Raw genomic sequence first — 25,127 nt, forward strand, 5'->3', positions numbered from 1 at the left:
TATTGTCAGATAACAGATGAGACCTCTGACCATTCAAGGTTAATAGATGAAATACATCTGACATAAAATTAGGACCCTTTGGGAGTCAACTGATCAGATTTAATTAATGTAGCATTTTTGTTTTATTTCTATGATGGTATTGTCACATTAATGTATTTTGATATATTATACCCCTATTACTCTTCATTGTCTAAATAACAAGCCTTATATATAATATATATACACATTATAATTTCTGCATTTATTCAGGCACCTGGTAGCCTGCAAGTTGTATGTCATTCCCCAACTCTCTCCCATAATGTCTTGTCGACTCTTTGCTGTCATTGTGGTAATAAATAAAGGCAGACGAACACCACAGACAATACATAAATGTAATAGAGCATGCATCTGTGAGAGGCGCCAAGACTTATTGTTTTTGAGCAATACTGTCTGGGAACCTTCACTCACAGCTCATACTTATTCCAAAGCACGACTTTTTGATTTGTTCATTTTGAGGACATAGTGGGCCGCTTGTCCCTCTGCAAACCTTTACTGAATCTGGGCCTGAATCCCTGCGAGCTGCAGCACCGTTGTTCAGCTGAACTCTGACCGAGCTGTGGAGTGGGAAAGGTAAAAGAGAATTTCCCTACAGAGAGTAATACAGGATCAGAGAAAGAAAGAAAACAAGGATCTTTCTTGGTAAATCACAAAAACAAATGGAAACTTGGCAACTTATTGAGGGTTTAAAAAGCTTCTTGTGTGATGTTAGCTATAGATTTATAGGTTTTATGACTCTCTGGCTCCACTAAACCCATAAAGACTACTTGTATCTTCAGCTCAAGTAAAAACAGAGAAGCCTTGAGGGTGTGATAATCTTTTGAAAACCCTTTTAAGCCCCTGCTCTGACTGTCTGATGACCCAACAACTGATTGGTCAAACAGAAGTCTCAAGACATCCACAACTTGTCTACAGGATGCAAGAACTGCCAAAGTATCAGTTCTTATCAATTACAGTATTCACTGGTAGCAGCTCCATACAGCATTTAGTTAAGTTTAAGGGAAAGAAGATTGCTTTAATAAAGAAAAAGCCTGCAGTCATTTCAGCCAAGAGACGCATGTTGATTAAAGTTTAACCAGAGCCATGATCTTTCCATGGTCCAGTGCTTTGCTCAGATTGCCTGAGAACATAATCCAAACTGAACGTAGCAAGGGGGAAACAAATTAGTAGTATATGAACATAATTTCTAGGCGACAGGGTTGCTAGTCCTCATACTTAAATGGCAAAATAGGCTCTTTGACAGTGTCTTCTGATCAGATTAAAGTGTTGTTTAGGCAACTAGTGTAGGAGCAAAAATATGATGAGCGTGTGGAATTGTACTAAGTAATATACAAAACACTAAGGGTTGCACAACACCAATGGATAGGCGAAAACAACTCATTTAAAGGAGACTTTTACCAGATCGCCTTGGCCTACGCCGGTCATTGAGCATTAGGCCACCAGACAAATAGGAGACATCTGGAAATATTAGGAAAGGGGGGGAGCAAAGTACACCAAATGTCCAAATGGTGCAGAGACATGTACACCCATTGGTCAAAGTCCAAGTGGTCATTTGGCTCACGAAGGTGCTGAAAACATAGGCAGGAAGTCACTTCCGCTCTTATGAATAGGTTTGTGCATGAAGTTGAAGGGGAGCTGCATTGGTGATTTTCTGAGTTCTGTATGTTCGTTGGTTGTCTGCTCATCTCTCTGGTCTCAGCGTTTGGTGTGAACATTTTTAATATTGCCTGATTTGGAACCCCTATACTAAAACTACTATGTTAAGATTATGGTTAAAGTTGGGGGGGAAATGTTACCATGGTTCAAAGAAACCAATGTTGACAGGACAGGACAAGACAGGAAGTGAACCAACAGAGACCAAAGTAAGCAGGAAAACACCCAGACTGTCAACGGATCATCATTACTGTAGTGACTGGATTTCAACAAAACCAAAAAAAACCTAAGCCTCAATGTATATATTTACCACCATGTACCAATACACACACACTTACACCAATAACTTGCATGAAAACAAATAAAATAAAAGGCTTAAAGATTAGCTTCTAAATGGCGGTCAAAAAACTGTGCACTTCTCCCAGTAAGCAGCACACCTGAGGAGTAATTGCCTCTTCTTCTACATATGCATTTCCATATGCTGCTGTCCAATACGCCACCAACTACTGTGGCAACCAGAGAATAACCTTAACAGACATATAGATACAAATGGTTCTAACAATTACTCTGCAGACAAGTGTCTTCCAGTCTGATGCTTCCAACATCAATTCAAAAAGCATACAGTTATACACAATGACTCTCTTGTACAAAAAAAGGTGCTTTTTGGGACTTTTGGTTGATCATGTCTCAAGCTAAACATACTGTGTGTCTTTATTCTTGATCCTATCTGCTCTGAACATTCAGCAAACACTCACCTTTCTGCATGGCAGCAGTGAGAAGAATATGCGGAGTGAAAATAATCGCTGCTGCTTCATATCCGTATCTACATCTCCGTAGACAATTGTTTCTTAACAGATAAATGTGCTGTGAAGATACGGAGGCGAAGCTACAATAAGTTGGGAATTCTCCGAGCGACGGAGGAGACACATCTTGATAATAAATAGTCTCACTGTTCTTTTGTTCTTCCAAGAGCCGTGAAATCAAAACCCAGAGAATACAATACCTGCACTAATAACAGTCTTCACAAATTTATTGTCTCCATTGCGTTTATTAAATCCTCCTTTATTTTTGTACCGCTCCACTCTCTCTCTCTCTCTCTCTCTCCCTCTCTCTCTCTCTCTCTCCCTATCTCTCTCCTATTCATTCATTTATTCATCCCCTGTGGTTTCAGTTCTGAGCAAGTGGAGATGATCGTTTTTTTATGCGCTTTAAGTCTCTGAGCGTTGGTTCCCATTAGCAGCGAGCTAAAAATCTGTCACAGACTGAGAGGCTTTTGTTCAGCACGCCTGCTCGCTGCTATTGTTCAACACGGGGTCTCCTATCAGCAACCAAAGCTTCTCGGCAAACAGGCTTCTCTAATGTGGCTATGTGATATTGGAAATTTAAAAAAAAAAAGGTTCAAAATGTATGAATCACAAAAAGATATGAGACAGACAAAAGAGTTATTCCTGGAGCAAACCTTGTTCTAAACCTCTGTAGATAAAACGCTCAATTTGCCACTAATCAACATGCATTAAAAGTGAAGGAAAGAAGACTTATTTATATTAACATATGGAGACTTTTCCAACTTGTATAAGCATTAGGAGTGTGCCCGAATACAAATACATTATTCAGCAAAACACAAATAGTGGGTTTTATACGAATATTTGTTTCATACAAATATTTTAAAAATTATTTGTTGGGGGTGTTCCCCAGAGATAAAGCTGAGCTACTGACACATGCAGAGTTCTCCCAACGGACTCTGCATAACCTGTTGGTCCCCTTCTTTCCACAAAGTTAGGTTGTAAAAAGTTCTTCCCTACATGTTACATGCTGTGCTGTCTCTGTGTTATGGGTGTATAAATAGGTAGAGGTCTGTCAGCGCAGTCTTCTATGATCTGGGAGACTCCAGTTCAAAACCCGATGTGGGGACCTCCTTCGTAAGGTAGTTTATTCATGAACACTTATTGTAAGACTTAAATTTTCTAAAATTAAATGTGTCATAAAAACAAAAACAGGATTTTTAAGCCTCTGTCCATTTTTATTCGAATACAAATACGGATACAAATAATTTTGCTGCCTCAACAAATACAGATACAAATACAAATACTGGGCTCTCTGCACATCCCTAATAAGCATGAACAAAGATTTTAAATTTTGCGTTTGTCAGAGTCAAAGATTTTTTTCGGTTTCTGTACAACATGGAGCTGAGTGTCAGTCAAGATGAATGAAATAATGCAAAGAAGTCAAAAGTTTTTCCCAGTCTGATTTTTGCATTGCTTAGGGACAAAATGAACAAAAATGATCATTTATAAAAGTTAATTATTAACAAAACCGCCGGTCAAAGGTGGAACCACAGTGCTGTTGTTCCCATTAAGATTCTGTTTCAACAAATGCGATGTTAAGTTTGATTAGACATCGACAATAATGGCAGAAAACTGCTCTTCTCAAATTTTAGACTCTCAAAGGAAAACCTCAACAAACGCTGAGTGTCTTCAGCTGTTGTGAAAGATCCTTCACAGAAAAACAAGATACTCTTTGATGCTACTTTTTACACAGCTGAAAACCCTTCTTCAGTCGGCAATGAGGAGGTTGATTTTGTCTTTGAATTGAGCAATTGGCAGTCAAATTGCTTTTGTTTGTGGATATTGTCTGAATGCGCTGCACCTCTCCTCTCTGGGGAGAAGACTCAGTCCTTCTTGCATCCAAATTGTTTACCAACCAGAAAAGCAATCACAGCGTTAAAGAAGGAAACCTGCAATATATTATACATAATGAGAGATGGAGCAATGAAATCCTTCCTCATAGATAGATAGATAGATAGATAGATATGTTTAATACATTAGATTTAAAAAGGATGAAACACAGCTTTCCAAGGCTAATCTGGCCAATAACTTCTCTTAATAAATTCTTTAAAATTACAGCAGTTACTCTCTTTAATCTTTAAGGTCTTTATCAAGATTCTCTGAAAGCCTCTTTAAAGTAGAAATTAAAAAGCCATATTCACAAAACTTTCCAAGGTTTACTGTTGCCTACATTTTGATTTATATCATGTTATGTCTTAAAGTTTCTCAAAGTTCTCATTACTATACAGTTTGTCCTTTTATAAAGCAACGTTACACGAGCAACTAATGAGGCAAGAACTCTTTACACTCTCGTTCCTGTTCACACCCCAAAAGCCCATAAACGCTATTAGCTTCTGATGGCACCACGCAGACGCTATCAGCAGCTATCCACTGTTACTTTTCATTGCCTATAAAAACCATTGTTATTGCTGAGCAACTGAGCTGATGCCCTGCTCTGCTTTACAGCTGCTGCTGCTGCTGCTGCTGCAGATAGTCACACCGTCCTCATCTCTGCTTTAACAGGCAGCAGTAATGTACTTTATATGCTTGTTTTTTTTTGCTGCTGGAAACAGATGTGTCCTCGCACACCACACACAGGACGGAGACCAGGCAATGAATAGTCATGAACCCATATACTGTATATTATACATATTATATTATACAGGACCTTGTAAATGGAGCCCAACAAAGGATTTAGGTGAATGATGTGTGTTTCTATAAACCGGAGATGGCAGGAGATGCTTATCAACTGTATTACAAGGCGTGTTGTTACTATGTTGTTTTCCAGTTTCATAAAATCTATTTGTGTTTAAACTATGTGCTTGTGTTGCTGCCTTAGAAAGTTTAAAACCAGCTGACACTTGACTCTTATGTCTGATTTATTAAACAAGGCTTCATAACCTCTAAAGTTAAATATGTTTAAGATATCTCACATTTTTTTACAACTTGTCTGCATGACAACTTGTGTGACCTCAGCTGCAACCTGTAAGAGCACAGCACTAATTCTCTACTATACTTATATCACATGTGAACTGCATTGCTTATAGGTCTAAATGTAAAACTGTAACCTTTATATTTAGTGTTTTGGTTCCTTAAGACAGACGTAAAGATGGTGAATACAGTTCATGTTTGGACCAAGCGGCAACCTCCAGGGCTGTAAAATGAAGCCGATGCGGAAGTGCCAAAAACTGCAGTTCCTTGAATGGCCACTTGAGGCTCCAAAAGCGAGTCATTCCCCATAGACCTCCATGTTAAAATGCCCAACTTTACAGCAGAAATAAACATGTTTACAGCCTGGTACAAAAAACAGTTTTGGTCTCTGTAGCTAATTTCCTCTTTCATGACAACTGTACGGGAGGTGAATTTTTTTATAACTCACCCGTTTAAGTTTTATTAAGCCGTAAAGTTTTGCATAATGAAGGACATGGCTGCTTTGAGTGACAGGTCCGCCAGCCGCTAGGTGGCTTGTTTCAGCCATTCGGCCCGCCTCTTTGCCCATTTTTGATTGGCTGGGAGTTAGGCAGCGTCACGCACTGCCAAGATGGCGACGGTGACTTCGTCCATATTTTTGTACAGTCTATGGTTTGGACTATGTAGGCTGCAGTGTGAAAGCAGATCATAAGTGATCCAAACAGCTAGTTCTGTCATGGATTTAGTCTTTAATTTTCCATCACGCAAAGAAAACTTTATTTCCTCCTTGTTATTATTTCTTTTTTTCTCAGTAAGGTACATTTATAGAGTTGTTGATAACATTTTGCTTCACAAGAATTGCACACTAACAACACTGCCAGACAAGGTGTCATTAATGTTATGAAACAAGAACATCAATCAACAAGCTCCTGCATCACCTGAGTATAACTTCTTCTACCTGTTTCTACATTTTAATGCAACTCAGAGCAAATGTATAATGTATGTTCAGCTCCATTTTCAGAAAGATACACAAGTATAAGAAAGAAGACACACACACACACACACACACACACACACACCTAATTATCAGATACAGCTGGTGGCTGACACACATACACAGTCAGTACGCAGATGATCAACATGCCTGTCACACCTTCTTTGTGTCCTCTGTCAGTATAAGTCTGCGAGCACACACACACACACACACACACACAAATTGGCATCACACACGCAGCCGTCTGTCTGTTTGTGTGTTTGCAGAGAGTGTGTGTGTGTGTGTGTGAGTGTGTGTGTGTGTGTGTATTTCTGTGCGACACAAAACCAGCAGACAGTTTAACACACTACACAGTTTAACCACTAACCCTACTAACCTGTTCAGTATGTGGGAACATGTTCGAAAGAAAGAGGGAGGGTGTGTGAATGTGAGTGTAAGGTTTGTGTGTGTTGGACTCGTTAAAGATCCATTTCTTACTCTGGCAGATTCAATATTTATCAAATAGAGACGCAGGTGTCTGCCTGCTGGATCTGAAATGACCACTGAAGGATGAGAGAGAGGGAGAGGGAGGGAGGGAAAGAGAGGGAGATTTCTCTTCAGCTTACATCCAGTTTTCAGTATTAGCAGGAAGAATCCTATTTAGCTTCTCAAACATCCCTCATCACCTCTGTCGCATCCCTCGAAACCTTCTGTTCAGACTTAAGACGGTTTTGTTTCAATTTTTTTCAAAATCAAATCGAGTGCAGCTCAGGATGTCACTCGTCCATCCTTATGTTCAGGACACGAATGTTCAATATAAATAGTAATAATACCAGTGATGTCACAGACTGGATCCTGACTGACAGAAATCCTCGGTTACTCCAGTAGAAACGAAGGAAACTCACCCGACGCCGAGCCTTTCAGTATTTCTTTATCACGAGGAGCCAATCAGGACCAAGTCCAGCTGTGACGTGACGACTCGATCTGCAACAACCTGAAAAAAAGAGGTTTTGAAAATGACATCACAATCTCAGTCATATGAATAACGTCTTCAGCTATTTTGGTATGTAAACAGATAGTAAACCTCTCTAGAGTTTAAATTACTATGAATATGAATATCTATCAGCAAAAATAAGAGTTAGTTATGTATAATATGTAAAGTACTTAATTTTCTTTTTGCCTGTTTGTCAATATAAGTACATTTTGACCAATAATATAATATATAACAATGTTATTTCAAAATCTGACATTTGGCTCTGCAGCTCGCCCACCAGGCCCATCACTGTACATTTTTAAGCTGGATCCAGAGCGATCCAAAGTCTAAGTCTCCCTCAGTGTGGATCACGTGGGAGATAGGTCAGTACAGTCAGCGTGCTGCAGCGGTAACACAGGCAGGGCTGAAGGTTAAATTCCTCGTGGCGTTTGGACACAACTTGACATTCGATTGAATGAGAAATGTGTCCAAACTTTTGCCTTTTACTGTACGTTCACCTCAAGTTTAGGAACTCTGACTGTGTTTAACATCCAACATCATAACAGCATAGAAATAACAGAAAATCACAAAAATGTCCAGTTGTGGGTATAAGTCATACATATATCTATGTATACACAATGTACTCTGAACCAATTATAGGCAACAATTAACCCTCCTGTTGTCCTCGGGTCAAATCTGACCCGTTCTCAAATGTTTTTATATCAGAAATATAGATTTCTTTCATCTAATTGCCTAAAAATCGCATGGATGGTTCCATATTACACACTTTGCAAGTAAAAGTAATGACCACTACTTTCATTGAATTTTGGGTGTTTTACTCAAACTTATAGCATCTGTTGACTTTTGTCCTCCGGAGTCAAAATTGACCCAGAAGGACAAAAGTTGCACGGTCGACAGGAAGACAACAGGAGGGTTAAATCCAAGGCTTTATGTGTACACAATGCAAACATAACATGATATGATTATGTTTATTCTCTGAGATATTGACACATTTCTAGGCGAGGCACAGGATGACAGACGAGGATCTGTCTTTCACCCTCTTGTATGGTGCACTGAGGATGAAAAAAAGGGTCAAAACTCACAGTTTTTAATGTGATTCATCAGATTTTATATCATCTAAACGGCTGAATTCAGCTTCTTCTTTCTAATAATCTACTATTTTTTACATGATGAAAATTCATGTCCACTTCATCTGCGAGGCGAGATTATGAATTAAGATTACGAGCCTCTTTGAATCACAGAAGGACAGAACTGAATTAAATTTGATTGGATTAGAGAGACAGAGAGGAACATCTAAATGACCGTGAAAGATTGAGATCTATTCAACCGTCAAAATCCTTTTCAGTGCGTCTCACTATCCGACATCCGGATCAAGCATCGTCCCCTCTTCTTCAAAAACACACACACACACACACACACATGCTTCAGTTCTGTGTGAATAAAAGCAGAACCCCGCCCCTCCGCTCTCTCTCCCTCAGTGCTGCTCACTGATATCGATGATGGCACACGGCGAGGACGTCGTGGACGTTTCAGGTTTTTTAAACGAACGAGCGGAGACAGCAGAGTGTCAGTTCCAGAGGAAGCTCTTTGTACTGCGGAGGCCAATATGTCTGCTTAATGAGACTGAGGTTCAAACCCGGACAGAGCGGCCTTATGGGAGAGATGCCGCTGCTCCGGTCTTATTAAGATGAGGAGAGATAAGTGGACGGGAGAGAGTCAGTCTGGCTTTGTTGACTGTCCAGCCCTCCTCCGTCTGCAGTCTGCTCTGTTGACATTCCTACATTCAAGCTGTAAAAATGGGCTTTGGGGCGGGAGGACGGGGGGGAGGTTTGTCTGCAGTGGGAGGTGATGGAGGTTTAGTTCTGTGCTGCTGAATGAGAACAGAATGATACTTATGTTATGTCCCATTTTGTGTCATATAATCAGGTTTAAAACATGTCATTATCTGTCTGTATCTCAGGTGTCATTCATGGAAGTATTAACTTCCTGTAACAGATGTATTATACAGTTCAGGATTGTATTATCGGTGCATACTCGTGTGATGAGGTCACCGTTAAAGATTCACTGTTTTCCAGGTACTTAAAGTGTCTCATGTAGTCATAAACAGACAACATCTTTTAAAATAGAAACATTTAAAACCAACTTTTTGTTGCAGTTGCAGATATTTTTTAAATAAAACCTTCAAAAATGTGTTCAGCCAGTTTAAAACAAGCTGTCAGTGTCATATTTCCTTACAAATGTTGTAACATTTGTTTTAACAGTGGAAATCTTTTCTTTCTTTTTGTTGCCTGAACTGGAAAAAACAACAAACTGCTGATGTGTTGGTTGCACCAGACCACAAAACTCTCATATGATGGTTTCTTAAGGCACTAACGAATAACATACCATATTTTGCCATTTACATAACTATAAGGACCAAGCGGCAACCTCTAGGGCTGTAAAATGCCAAAAACTGCAGTTCCTTGAGTGACCACTTGAGGCTCCAAAAGCGAGTCAATCCCCATAGACCCCCATGTTAAAATGCCCAACTTTACAGCAGAAATAAACATGGATACACCAACATAGGTGGCTTGTTTCAGCCATTCAGCCCGCCTCTTTGCCCATTTTTGATTGGCTGGGAGTTAGGCGGCGTCACGCACTGCCAAGATGGCGACGGCCGGAGCGGCTCGCTTTGAGCTTCAAAACCTTTCTCTTCAGAAACCAACGGGTGACGTCACGGTAACTACGTCCATATGTTTATACAGTCTATGATAAGGACCTGTTGACTTTCAACACGACCACTTTAGTACCGGATATGAGATACGCTGATCAAACCATCTTTGTAATGGTGTTCCACAGTTCAAAAGTGCATCTGTGTATTCAACTAACTGTTCAGTCTCCAGCTCTCATAATACAAACCCCGACATCCACCACCAAACCCAGCAGTGTGTGCATGATGCAATTTCTTTAAAACTATAGCTGGAGGAAAAAGCTCCAGATTAAAGCTCAACTCGTCTTGTAGCTGCAGTGCATTCTGCTTTAGTTTTATGTGGTTTTGTAAAGAAACTCTATTGTATTTTAGAGAAATATATGATGCAAAGTTTTCTATGATTCGGCCAATTATCAGCAAGAAGAATAACAAATAACTAAGAGGAGGCGGAGGTGTGAGATATGTCAACGCTGGCTACGACTTTAGTGTTTAGAAACTGCAAATGATCAAGTTAACTGTGGAAACAAATGGACTCCCTTAAAGTGAAATATCTACTTAAATGATGAATAAATACGAATAAACATGGGAAAAACGCCTCTCTTCCTCTGCTCCTCATTTAGCGCAGGTTTCCGGCTGTGAGTTTTGACAAGTATGACTTCCCTCTCTGTCTTATTAAGACATACTTTCCTCTCTCCACTCAATTCCCTTTCCCCTTTTCTTCTGATCTGTCCATCCATGTCCTTCAAGCCTCAGCGGTAATCCTCCAGAGGACAGAGGGAGGGAATAAAGAGGAGAGAGAGAGAGAGAGGATGAGGAGCAGGAAGAAGGGGCAGTATTCAGGTTAAAGGACTGAACGAGAGCCTGACACTGATGTTGAGATTTCACTCACGTCTGATGTGGTTTTGGGGTTTGATTTACTAAACTGCAGGATCAGATTTGTACTCTGTCTGAGCTCTGATCTATAAAACAACTTTAGATAATAAATCTCATTTATTTTTGGCATTGAGCCAATAATGTTAATGTTATATTTGTTTGTTTTCTGACAATATTTTCTGCATTTCTTTTGAAATTATCTACAAAAAAAAAATGATTTGAAATAAGAAAAATGCTTCGTTTTCATGTCATCTAAAGAAAGACAGAGTTGGTCTTTTGTGTGACGTTCAGGTACATCTGTGTGTGTGTGTGATCTTTGCACACCTGTATTGGTGCATAAGAGAGTGAGTCATATTAACAAAGAGCAGCTGCTGCACGCTGTCAACGTTAACACTACGTTAATTGAATATCTACATTTCAGTCAAGTGACCTTTGTCAGACGTTTTAAGTTGTATTGTTATTGCTTTTATGCTGAGAGTGTGAAGAGTAGATACAAGACAAGACTAATGGCACGAAGGTGGTACGTTATGCTAAATGGAAAGTGTGAATTAAATTAAATTTCCTCCACGACGCCTTCTGTATGTCATAAATTATGAATACCACACTCCACACATACCACACAATTTAAAGATGAACTTTAAATTATGTCAGAAAAACTCCAAACAAGAATAAAATATGATCTCCAACCTTAACAACAGACATGCTAACGCAGGAAGTAGTCTGGCCTTTATGAAGCGAGTCTGATTTACATCCATTGTTTTATTAACCCTCAGTGTTTTAGCCATACTTTATCTTTTCCAAACTATTGGTTTTGCATTATTGTCCAATATTTCCATTTTTGTCTGGTCTCAGGGTTGTTTTATGTCACGTCATTACATAAACTCACCTCAGAGTTTACTGACTGGTCCAACTCACAACTCTCACTTCCAGACTTTTATTGTTTTTTTTTGTTTTTAGGGGTTTTTTTTTGTGTGGGAGCTCATAAGAATCTGAGGCTAGAAAATCAATAACAACACATTCAAAACTACATTTGAAATGATTATATATAATAGCTGCTAACCTGTTAAATAAAACGAAGGCACATTTAGATTCTGATGGAACTTCAATAATCACAAAAAAACAGGTAGATTGGTTTGCTGCCAAACCGCAAGAAACCAACCATCTGATTACATTTTAAATGAGAACTGTTTGGATTGTGCTTGAACTGATTGGAGAATGAGAAGACTGTTTATATTATGAACATATATAAGAATATAAAGAAGACAAAAACACAGGTATGAATCAACACTGGAGCAGAATAAAACTCCTAATTATGTCTGTTTTCCTGCCAAAGCTGCTGCTGCTGCTGCTGCTGCAGGTCAAACATCCAGCAGCCAAAGTCTACCAGCCAGTTGACGAGGGGATTTTTTTCCCACAATGGTCATTAGTGAACAGTTTAACACGATGCAGCCAAGTCTGAGATTTTAATAAGATTAAATTACTGGACGAGAGGATTTTCACACCAGGTCGTACATTACGTTCAATGAGGCGGTTTGTTTCAGTATGATAAATAAACAGCAGTTTGATTGTCAAATATACTAAAATTATTAATAAAACAAGACGTTAAAGCTAAAAAATGTGTCATGTGTCAAATGCAGGAATGGAGGAGGAGCAGCTGATGGATGGAAAGAGGACAAAAGGAGAAGAAGGAGAGGAACGATGGAATTACAGATGGATGAAGTGATGGACACATGGGTGGATGAGTGGATACTAGATACATCTGATCACAAGCAGACTCATCTCTCTGTCATATCCTCTTCTTCTTATTTAACATCTGATGTGTACACAGATGGAATGACGGTCCATATATATAAAAAAAAAAAATAAAAAGAGAGAAACTTTGGCATTAAGATCTCTCCTCAGTGAAACGGCAGCTCACGCTGATTATATTAATAATCATCTATCAGCTGATTAAGTCACTAATCTTCTCTCAGTTTAAATGATCTGTTTGCAGTCTTTAAACACAAAGAAGTTCCACTTGAAGCGTACTCGAATATACTGATGAATTACTGAACACCAGCGACGTGTCTGATATCACCACGGTAATAAAAAGCCTCATTTATCAGAGACGTGTTTGTAAATTCAGAAATTCATAGATTTTACTGTGAAGACCTTTTACTCTTTTTACCAATTCAGTAGAAAATAGTTCCCTCTGAAAACTACAGTAGATTCACCAAGAATACATTTTAATTTGAAACTTAAAGTATTTGCCTTCCTGGATACGATTAGAGCTGCAATGATTAGTTGATTAATCACAATTAGTTGCCACTAATACATTAATAACCAACTATTTTGATAATCAATCAATCGTTTGGAGTCATTTTTGAAGAAAAAACAATTGAAATTGTCTGATTCCAGATAATAAAATCAATATTTTCATGTTTCTTCAGTCGTCTATGACAGTAAACTGAATATCTTTGGGTTTTGGACATTCTTTGGGAAACAGTGATAAATTATATATCATATATTATAGATTATAGATTATAGATTATAGATTATAGATTATAGGAACTTGTTTGGTATTTTCAAAAAGAAATTTGACAGATTTGGTGGTTGTCTTTCATCTTTTTATTCTTAGTTTATACTTTTGTAAAACACATGTTTTAATCATTGTTTTTATTGTTTTATACTGTTTTTTATATTGTTTATACAGATTCAAATTTCATATAATATTTATCTTTTTTCTTCAGTTAACTTTCCTTTTTTAATGTGTTTTTGGAGGCACTTTGACTGTTTATCTGCATGCAAGGTGCTAAACAAATACAGTTATTATTTTATTTATTTATTATATGTAGTAGTAGTGGTGGTGGTAGGGGGGATATAGGGAGGAGGAGGAGGAGGAGACAAAGGATGGACAGACAGAGAGAGAGAGAGAGAGAGAGAGAGAGAGAGAGAGAGATGTAAATGGGTGGAAGGTTGTTTTATCCTGAGAGAGAAGTAGAAATTCAACAGGGAGCTGACAGAAGGGCCAGACCCAGCCTCTATCCTGCCAACACACACACACACACACACACACACACACACACACACACACACACACACACACACAGGGTACAGTACACATACAAGCTTGCATGTACACTGATGCATATATTCATACACACACACACATACACATTTGCATGGCGTGATGCATCTCAGGTGTCTGTTAATGTCAATGTTTTCATCCAATCATGAGTGTTTTCAGCATTGATTTCTCTGTGTGTGTGTGTGTGTGTGTGTGTGTGTGTGTGTGTGTGTGCGTGTGTGTTGGCAGGATGCTGGAGGCTGGCAGATGGTCAGAGCTGAGTCTTTCTCCCCTGTGGGTCCGTCAGCTCTCACTCTTCCCCTTCCCTCCCCTCTCTCTCTCTCTCTCCCGGCTGGGCACAGACCTCCACCACCTCCTCCCTGCCTGGAGCTGAACTTGCTGAACGTTCTTGGATAAAAAAAAAAAAAAAAAAAAAATCTTTCCTGTTTAATTTTTATTTTTTTCCATTTTTTATTTTTTTCCATTTCATTGGTAGCCGGATTGAAGGTTAATACCATCTATTAAACAGTGGGGATGTTTCTCGGCTCCGGCAGCGGTCAAACATTTTCAAATATCCATCAGTCTCAAAGCAAAAGGTGTTATTTTTTTTTTTTTTTTGAGATTTCTGGAAGATTTGATCGCTGAGATTTTCATTTTCACTGCTGGGTTTGAGTTCAGAGCTGACAGCTGATAACTGAATTGTTGCAAAGTGCAGGTTGGAATAAGACGGAAGCAACGAACCGTCTTCTGAAGCTCCACATAGAAGAAGAAACTCAGAAAAATAAAGCATTTGCAAAAATATGTATCCGATAAAAGGATGAACTGAATGAAAACAAAGCTCCATATGTATGTTCTAATACAACATAATGCGTATATTGTTTGTAATTACTGTTGTTTTTATACTCACGTAGCACATTGTTCACATCTAACATGAAAAGCATCGTTTTCCCGCCACTCGGTGAGCTCCTTCATGAATGAGATTTACAGACAGAATTTCACCCGTGTTGACATGAAGCCGTCTGACCACTTGACTGCTCTTATCCACCAATCAGAGGAGAGCCAGCGGGACATGCCAGTCAGCCAAAAAGAGTCTATTTATTGGGAGTCCGAGGTGAGCTGTGGGTGAACGAGTCTGTTTGATGGGCGATTTCCTGGCTGACTGATGGTGTTTTGAATGACTGATGAGGTGGATGATTTGGTCGAGTGCGTCGGCGTCCCTGAGCTATAGACTCAACCCCCCCCCCCCCCACCTCTCGGTTTACAGGCGGAATATCAAAATGGCCCTCTCTCTCTCTATCTCTCTCTCTCTCTCTCTCACTTTTGCCTCCATTTGTCTCTCTCTTTCTGCCTCCTTTTTTATTTTCTTCCTCATGTCACATTTCCCTCCCTCTTTCCGTCTGTTTTCGTCACCTTTCCCCTTTAACTCCATGTCACCTGTGCTGTCCCTCTACTCGACACCTTTCTGCTCTCGCTGTTTGCTTTGCCGCTTTATTCTGTTGTTTTTTTATTTACTCCTCCTACATATTTATTTATACTGTCTCCTGTTGTCCTCGGGTCAAATTTGACCCGTTTTCAAATGTTTTTTTATATCACAAATATGGATTTCTTTCATCTAATTGCCTGAAAATCACATGGATGGTTCCATATCACACATGTTTGCAAGTAAAAGTAATCACTACTTTCACTGAATTTTAAGGGTTTTATTAAAATTTATAGCATCTGTGGACTTTCCAGTCAAAATTGACCCGGGAGGACAAAAGTTGCACGGTCGATTTGAAGACAACAGGAGGGTTAATTCCTCTCTCTGTCTCTTTCTGTCTTCACAGACGTCCATGTTAAATACATGAAACTGAACAACAAGAACAAACTATAAGATGTACTTGATTTACATACTGTTGGCTGCATCAACGGAGCAAAGTAGAATAAGTAATGTTTTGAATCATCAGTCGACATTCCCAGGATTCACATTCAAAGTCATTTGTCTGTCAGTCACTTTATCAAAAGCGTTTTGTTTCCTCAGACCTTCATCAGATCAATTTCACAAACAAACAGCAGCAGCGCCTTATACTGAAGGGAAAAAACCACCAATCAGAGGGCTCCAGCACCGTCTCCCTGGCAACAATTAAGTCAATAAGTTCCTCTAATAATAATTAAATAAGCCATATAAAGCTCTTTTTTATAATTGCAAGAGCTCATTTTCCTTAACATGTACAGTATGGATGCTAGTGAGGTGCTGCTGCTTGTTTTTCCCCACCGAGCTTTGATCTGATCTACCTGGTTAGAAGACAATTAAACTTTCTGGTGAGCAAGAACTTTGGAGCAAAACTGCACGGTAGACTACACAACTTCTACAAAAACTCATGTGTCATGTGTAACTGCAGCGAACACGGAGAAGACCGATGATAAAGGAGAGCAGAGCGGCGCGGTGCAGTGTCTTGTTTCTTCACACTTCCTCTCGATGGTGTCGCTTTCAGTTCTGTAAGGTCACGGCTAAAATGCCATCCGGTGTGATTAACACTTCAGCTGACAACGCTGTCAGCAGCCAATTAGGAGAGACGCTCTGTAGTGTGCTGAGAATGTCTTACTGAACGATGATCAGGTCGCAAAAACCTTTTATTTCCTTCGTCATTGTGCAAATCTGATGTTTTCATGTTGATGATGGTTTCGCAGGTAATATGTGAGACTTGGCTGTTGGTGTCAAGTCAAATTTATTTGTATAGCTGAATATCTTAAATCACAAATTAGCCTCAGGGGGATTTACAGTCTTAGACCCTCGATTAAAATAAGGAAAAACTCCCTAAAAAGCCTTTAATAGTGAAAAAATGGAAGAAACCTCAGGACATATAAATGTGCAATAGATGTTGTGTGCACATGTAACATCTGCTTCCTGCATGTTACATTAAATACATTAGTTGTGCTTTAAACGGTCACTATGTCTAACAGCAAAATCTTTTAATATAGAATATAAGGTGTACATATTTGTGTTATTTTCATTATTCTATGCTGTTATCTTATATTTAATATTTAATACTAGGCTATACCGTATCCAAGGTAACGATGCAGCTGTAAAGCCCATCACCGTGGGAACAAGTCAGACCAGGTGAGTGTGTGACTAATAAATGGAAACCTAAATAATAATAATAATAAATAATAATGTATAGCTGACCTGACATAGACTTCATTACTAATTATAATTATACTGACATTCAGAGTGATTATCTATGTGAACTGATTCATCTGTATCAATAATCTGTAATATAGTTTTTGATCCTGGTCGAGGTTCGACCTGTAATTTGTTATTTAATTGTTATTAAGCTTCGTCACAGAAAACATTTATTAGTTTTGTAAGTTTCCTTTGATTATGATTTTATTTATATTAAATAGGTTTATTGAGACCGGGCTTGTAAGCAATAAACAGACATCATTGAATCGACATCGGAGCTGTCTGGGTGTTTTTGTTGGAGTCCACCACCATCATCATCATCACAACACAACGCAGAGACTGTAGGCTGTCACTATTATCAGCCATATAAAGGAAACTTAACGGGGGCGTTATAAACTGTGAGGCTAATATAGTCCCACGTTACATACAGAATAGAACAAAAATCACAGAATACAGCATTGAACAGGATAATAAAATGATAATGGATTTATAATATATATGAAGAATGTGTAGGAGTTTAGTGTGGGGTGGCTCCTCTGGCAACTGAGCTTATAGCGTAACTGGGCAGAAACCATGAAAAATATGATATTTCTCTATTCTAGGAAAGGTGTATTGATGGAAAAACATCAGTGATAAGGTTAAGTAGCCTATGTTAAAAAAAATAAATGAACAAACAGCGCTACACAGGCGTAAAAAAGATCCAAATAAAAGGCTCAATCCTCTACACCCAAATCCTCACGTCATGGTAGAGTTTACATGGTCCCCACCTGCATCTACTGTAGTGTAGGTGGTTAGGAATTCAATATAAAAAAAGGCGTTGTGCACTGTGAGAAGGATGCCTGATGTTTGGGTTCATTTCACCTAAATATTTCATTTAATTTGGGGGGATTTCATTGGGTGATTCAACTTTGAGGCTGTCAGAAGCCGACAGTCCTCCGAGTGATGGTCTCATTTGTTTGTTATCAATATTAATGTACATTTACGACGATATAAAAACTGTATTTTACGTAAAGATTTAAAAGAATTACATTTAAAGTTTTATTCAGTGCTTTATAAATGTGTAGAAGAGTGTTGGTCCCCTCTGGATAAAGCAGCAGCAGTTGTATCATCCTTGTCTAACCAGTAAAGAAGATTCCTCCCTGCTTAGTAAAAACTCAAGAAAAGCCTGAGATGAGCACCTTGGATAAAGAAATGAAGAAAAAAAAAAAAAGAAGAAGAACGGATGAATGGATTAATCCACAGCCCCGAGCAAAGAACACAACATCACAAGGACACAGACTGAAAAAAAAAAAGACAAACAAGAAAGATGTCCATACATAAATCTGGTTTCTATTATCCCTTCTTTTACTACAGAGGAAGAAGAGACCAAACAATAAATCTCAGGTCATCGTAGTCAAGAGTGTGTTCATTTCTGTAACTGCTCCGTGGAAATCCATCACCTAGCCGCTGCAGCTCTACAGGGTGGTCAATAGTAAGAGGTGGAGTCTTGGAGGGGAGGGGGGGGGGGGGGGGGGGGGGCAGAGAAAGTGAGAGAGAGAGAGAGAGCGGGGTGATGAATCACAGTGGAAGGTCTGCTCTGAAATATGTGGCTCTAAATCAAACTGTTAAACTCTTGACACGACAGAAGAGGAATAGTCCCGAGATAGATGAGAGAGACAAAGAGGGAGGGAGAGAAAAGATATAAAGGAGAGCGACTCTGTTATTAGATCTATGTGAAGTTAAACTACAGCGTCATTACAGTTTGTCACAAGTTAGAGATAATAATATGATTCCATTTAGCATTCATAGTCTTTTAACCATCCACAAGTTGCAGTTTCAGCAGTAGAGGAGCATCATTATACCTCACAGTTAATGAAAATGAAGTCAAATTAATACCAGGTTCAGACTACACGATATCAGCCCGATAATAATCTGACCCGACAGACGTCAGGACTGAAAATGGGCATCAGGCGCAACAATTAATTGGTTTATCCGGTGTAGTGGATGACAGCAACCAACAGAAGTTTTTTACCTTCTCTTGCGGATTACAACAACTTCCACAGCGTCTTCTGTGACGTTGTGAAGTGGAAGAAAAGGCTGTGTCGCTATGGCAACCAGACAGCCAGTATCACAGACCAAGCCCCCAGGAATAGCGCAATTGAGGCTAATTTGACATAGCAGCCAAACCGTGTAATTACAACGTCATGTGACGCTATTGGGCCCAAAAAGACTTTTCTCCATAGACTTACATTTTGAGAGAGACGCCCGTAAATCAGCGGATACATTTTTTTGAGCATCACAACCCCCACGAAATGACTCGTCTCATTATAAGAATTTGATCCGTTTGGTCTGATCACATTTCGTGAGTCTAAAAGAGCCGCACGATTGAATTGTTTTATCCCCATTCAAGTTAGCTGGAGGGCTAAACAGGAAGTAGCTGACTCGGCCAGCGAAAGTCACTAGTGCGCTCGCTCTATGGGCCCAATGATCCTGGAAGATCCAGGTAATTTTATACCTGGAAGTTGAACTTTTTTGGCTTCATGCGCCACTGAGCAACTTTCATAGGAATGAACGGGGCCCCGCCTCCGATGCTGTATCTGGTTCTCTTTATACATCCATGTCACAGACACTGCTTCGGACGCCATTGTTTGTTTATATTCTTGTTCCTGGAAGTCGGTCCCTGGCACCTCCTTCCAATGACATCACACAGGTTGTGAACGATGGCGAGCTATGATTGGTTGGGTACCAACGTGTAGTCTGTCATGTCTCTACAAATCTATAATCACCTACTTTGACACTGTGGCATCTTATCCGACAAAAACATTGTGTAGTCTGAACCTGGCAGCAGCTCCAACAGCAATTAATTCAAATGTTAAAAAATAATTAAAAGAAAAACTATTCAGAATCTACTTCCTGTGTGCAACATGTGTGCACAGTTTGTTTGAATTGTTTGTTGCTTGTTCATATTTTGCAGCCGTAAAAGAATTTGGTTAAACTTCTGTTTTCATTTTCTGTCATTTTATTTGATTAAACTCAGAAAAAAAAAGTTCAGATCAGAAAACCTTTTGAGTTCCTTCTCTTCTTAAGAAAAAAAAAAACAAAAACACAACAACTTTGTCTCAGTGCTTTATTCTGTTTGGATCAAAACCTCAGAATTCTATGAAATAATTCGATAAATCAATGCAATTAAAGTCTTCTTTGTTGAAATGAAATGAATATGATTCCTTTGTTGAAACATAGAAAAGCCAGTCATGATGAATGTGTTGGATTGTGATTCCTCTAAAGACTGAAGGCTGCAGTAATAAACAGAGAGGCCAGAGAAACAGCAGGAAAAAAACAGCCATTATCATGGAAATGAGACATTTTTATCGACAGGAGACACAACCATCAATAATAATAAAAACACTGCTAATACTAATAATGACAATAACCACAGTTATTTTGCATTTGGCTGTTCCCTGTCCTGTTGTGAATCACCAAAGACAGAATACGTCTTATCCAGAGAGAATATGATGAATATAAATGTGAGTTTGACCAGCTGTCTAGACATAAACAATATTCTGTTCTAATTCAGCCGCAATGTGCTCCAATTAAACACCGCTCTTCAATTTAATGTCAGAATATTTTTTTTTTTATCATTTCCTATTTGATACAAACATGCCGGGTTCCTGTCAGTCTGTCTGTTAGTGTAGTCTGAAAGGTTTTCTGCTGCCGGACAGCAAACTTATTAATTTCAAAATTATTTTGTTAAAGAGACTGTTGACCTTCCAAATTCAAAATCCGCTTTGATGATTTTACAAGCTAATTGCTTTTTTAAAAGAGAAAGTAGCCTGTAGAGAAGCTTCCTTTCAATAACCAGAACGGGTGTCTTTCAAACCGAGCATATTTATTATCCTCTAACATGCTGCAGCTTACAAAACGGGGAAAACAACGGAGGTCGCACCCGACATCTTGAGCCTTTTCTCTAAAAAACTAGCGACACCAACAGGCCAGATCATTTCCTTGGAAACCTTCAAAATAAAAGCATTTCCGTTTAACTGGAAACCAGGCATTTATAGTGTATTCTCCATATAAACACTGAATAATTACCATTTCCAGGTTTATCCTGATGTGTACATTTTACTGTAAATGCTATAACTGTAAATAAATGTAAATACTGCATTCTGTATTTGTAATGTACAACTCTAAAACTAAACATGAATTGCCTATTTTCATCACTCAAATAAAAACAATTGACAACATAGAGAAAACATACTTTTCAGATATGACCGTAGTGTTTTACTATCGGTCCACTCTGCTCTACAGTCATTGTAAATCATGGGCTTTTTCAAACTGATCATATGATTGATGTGTTTTATGCTTTTGTTTTGCAGTCTGGGCACCTGAAGTTTTAACTCCATGATGTTTCTCGTCTGGAGTTGAAGAAAGTTCAACTCAGAAGTTAAACTTGTTCAGTCTGGAGAGAGGGCAGACCTTCCAGACCTTCCAGACTGAGCAAACAACAATAAACCTGGAGGAAAGCCTGGTTATTCTCTCTGCTGTTTGATCTCTTAATAGCTTGAAGGTACATTAGTGCTTTAGGGTGCTTGGAGTTTGAGGTGCATTTTAGATGCGTTTGTGTATTTCATGCCTGGATGTAGCTGCTGTTGATTACTATCATGTGCAGCTTGTTGGCACACAATTGACTGTCAGTCATGTGCAAAGAAGACGCCTCAATGTGATCAGGATCAGAGTTTTATGATGAAAAAGCATTGCTGTGTGCCTCGATAGCTTCGTTTTCTTAGTTGAATTTTATTTATTTCCATCATTGTCCCTGGTGTTTACACAGTCCACATTAAGACGGAGGCAAGTGTATAATATCTGACATTAAGATATTAGAAAAAAGGACCCAAGGAAGTAGAACAGTAACAGTAAATCTGTGTTTCCTACTTAATTTATCCAAGTTGTCAATCAAATAATTTTGCACTGCAGCTAAATATTTCTTACATTCATATGTCTATATATATATATATATTTTTTTTTTCCTTTTCAAATGCCAAACTGAAATGACTGGCTGTCATTTTGTTGTGGGCATCCCCATATTTCCTTCTGTCTCCTCATAAGTGGAGATACAGCTGAGCATTCTCACCAGTTAATGTCTCCAAGCTGTTTTTAGCAAAGGTGACAGTAGCATTAAATTTAGTTGCTGCATAATAACATTTCATTAAAAAAAAAAAACGGCCAAGGACTGGAGGACTTTATCTGCCTGGAGCTGGATTTTGAAAAACACTGAGCATAATAAACAGCTTGAATTACTGGATTTAGTGTATATATATATATATATATATATATATACATATATACATATGCTGTTAGACTAAACCTGTAGGTAACACTGCTGCATACTAACAGATGTGGTACATATACAGAGTGACTGTATACCATATTATACATATTATATATATAATATAAGACAATAGTCAATTAAAAGTCAGCTCTCCAATAATGACCGGGGGCGTGCTCGACATGGACAAATAAGGGCCCCAAAAACAGGGTGGATAAACTCCTGGTGCCTTTTATATAATGTGCATACCAGTTTAGCATAAATAGTAATTACCTGGATGTAACTCCAGTTCTGTGCATAGCCCAGCCGACCCTCACAGAGAGGGGAGGGGGTCGGCGGAGACGCAATATCATTTAAATACAAGGATAACGGCGCATATTTTAATAATAATGACAGCAGCGACACTACATGAGCATGGGTAACCGGGGTAACCAGGGTAACTTGGCTAAGCTGGCGAGCATACATCCATGAGCATGCTACCCGCATACTACAGCTAAGTGCTGCACTGCCAAAATTTTCCAGGTGGAACCAGAATTATTGTTCTGCAGTCGGAGTAAGTGGATTACCAGTGATGCAGTAACAAAAATATAACAAAGCAAACGGAAGCAGATCAGAAAACAAGGAGGCTTCATACTAAAATATGCACAAATATAGTAAGTAAAGACTTCTCTGAGGTCAAAAGTCAGTAATCAATGGAGCTGTTTCAGATCTATTTTGGACTAATCAATGTGTCACCTGATTTGTAAAAAAAAAAAAAAAAAGATTGGGATATACTGCCCCATAAATCAATTAGTCATGTACATTAGAAGCCTCTAAGGGTCAGAGCAGTAGATTAGCAGAGAGAGGATGTATTAGTGTTGATCCTGATCAATACAACAAGAGGTTGAACGGATAATCTTTAACACTAATTGATTGGCAATGGGTTGTCAGTGCTACTCCAGAAAACTGAACCCTATGAAGGATTGCATGCAGAGGATCATTGATGATTTCTTCCCTTCACCAGTACAGTCCCATGAACATCAACTGTGATATTTTTTTGGAGTGAAGCTGCCGATCACCAGCATTTGGTCCCATTAATGAAACATTTTGAATCTCACCATTTTCAAGGCTTTTTTAGTTGAGATATTCAGTGTTCGGCTCAGGAGTTTAGTCTTGTCAGAATGGATCTGCATTAAAAGCATCATGGGACGCTAAAACTCTCACCGAATCGGTAATAAAAGGCTTTAGGAGCGTCGTTTTAAGGTCAGGGTGATGCGGATTTTAGTAGCAGGTAAATTCTGGGATGTCTGTAGATGAAGCAACATTATCACAGCTTTATTCTCAGCTTTAAAATAGATGACAGATAATGACAGTCATTATACTTGCTATCATTGTAGTCATGCCTGTGTTCAATGAGTTCAATGGACAAAAAACATGATACACAGTAGCAGAGAATGTAAAAACTCACTAAAATACATTTTAAAATGTTATGATGATTCCCTAAAACAGAAGTAATTACAAATCCTTTCCATTTAATACAATGTTATTTGTCTCCTGCCAATCAATCTTGAGACTGGAGTCATCTTTTCATTCAGTATTTGAGTATATAAACTTGCATTCATGGTGCCGTCTATAAATGTCATCTCTACACCTTTTGCACTCATGCAGCCCCGCATCAGCACACTCTCACCTCCATGTTTCACGGCCGGCATGCTGGACCCCATCTCATCCAAACAAATTTATTTTAGTTTCATCTGACTAAAGAATGTGCCGCCAGTATTCATCAGGCTTCTTTTTATGTTCTTTGGCAAAGTTTAATCTTACAATTTTGTGAAAAATTATTGTCCTCTTGGACTGACTTAGTGCAGCGTCCTTCTCACTGTCTAAGCAGTCACTGAAACACCAATTTCCAATAATCCTTGTGCCAAGTCAGAAGCACTTTCCCGTCTGTGTTTCAATGCAAGGTTGTGTAAATAGTGAATTGTGCATGCCGTCACTTTTCGAGGACGGCCACTGTGCCTTCTGTTATTGGTAGTATGGATCCTCCTGCACCTCCTAACCACTGCTGCAACTATGGTTTGTTCAGGCAGTTGTCTTAATTGAAAGTCACAGATGTAATCATTTTTGTTTCAGTGATCACAGGTGTACTTACTTTTGTTGCATTGAGTTTGTACTTTGAGGCTTGTATTTTCAATGAAGTCAACCTAACCTGTTTGTTTTTAATTACAAATGAGATCAAATAGTCCACACTTCACCCTAAAAATACTACAATTATTTTAAGATGATACAATTTTGAATCATTTAACATTTTAGTGATATTGCACTGGGGGTGTACTCTGTTTTGTTCTATACTGTATAAAACAAACCTTCAAGGTAAAAGTTCTTGCAGCAGCAGAAAAAAGGAAAACATCAGCAGGGAAATTACAGAATGAAGCACTGAAAATATATTCAGTAAAGAAACGAGGACAAACCAGAACAAAAAAAAGACAGAACAATGAGAAATAAAATGAATAAAAGAACAACAGTCCTGGCACGCACACCAGGACGAATCATTGCTAGTTAAAACATATGCATGGCTGGATTGTACTGCTTATTTTCTTTCTACAACAAGCTCAGATACTCTTTAAGTTTTGTCTTTAAGCTTTGGTTCTCTTGATCAAAGTAGAAGGTTATCAGATATAACTG

The 25,127-nt window shown here is 38.7% G+C and overlaps 1 protein-coding gene across 1 annotated transcript in view; it reads right to left on the reverse strand.

Annotated features, from left to right (window-relative positions):
- si:cabz01090165.1 (uncharacterized protein LOC100333421 homolog) overlaps positions 1–7,441 on the reverse strand; it is a 131,328-nt gene extending 123,887 nt beyond the window's left edge. Inside the window, exon 1 of the mRNA XM_044355350.1 lies at positions 7,302–7,441. The gene's annotated coding sequence lies outside the window, so the exon portion shown is untranslated. The remainder of the gene's footprint in view (positions 1–7,301) is intronic.
- Positions 7,442–25,127: the final 17,686 nt, after the last annotated feature.

This window comes from Thunnus albacares, chromosome 6, assembly GCF_914725855.1.
Source record: "Thunnus albacares chromosome 6, fThuAlb1.1, whole genome shotgun sequence".
Lineage (NCBI taxonomy): Eukaryota > Metazoa > Chordata > Actinopteri > Scombriformes > Scombridae > Thunnus > Thunnus albacares.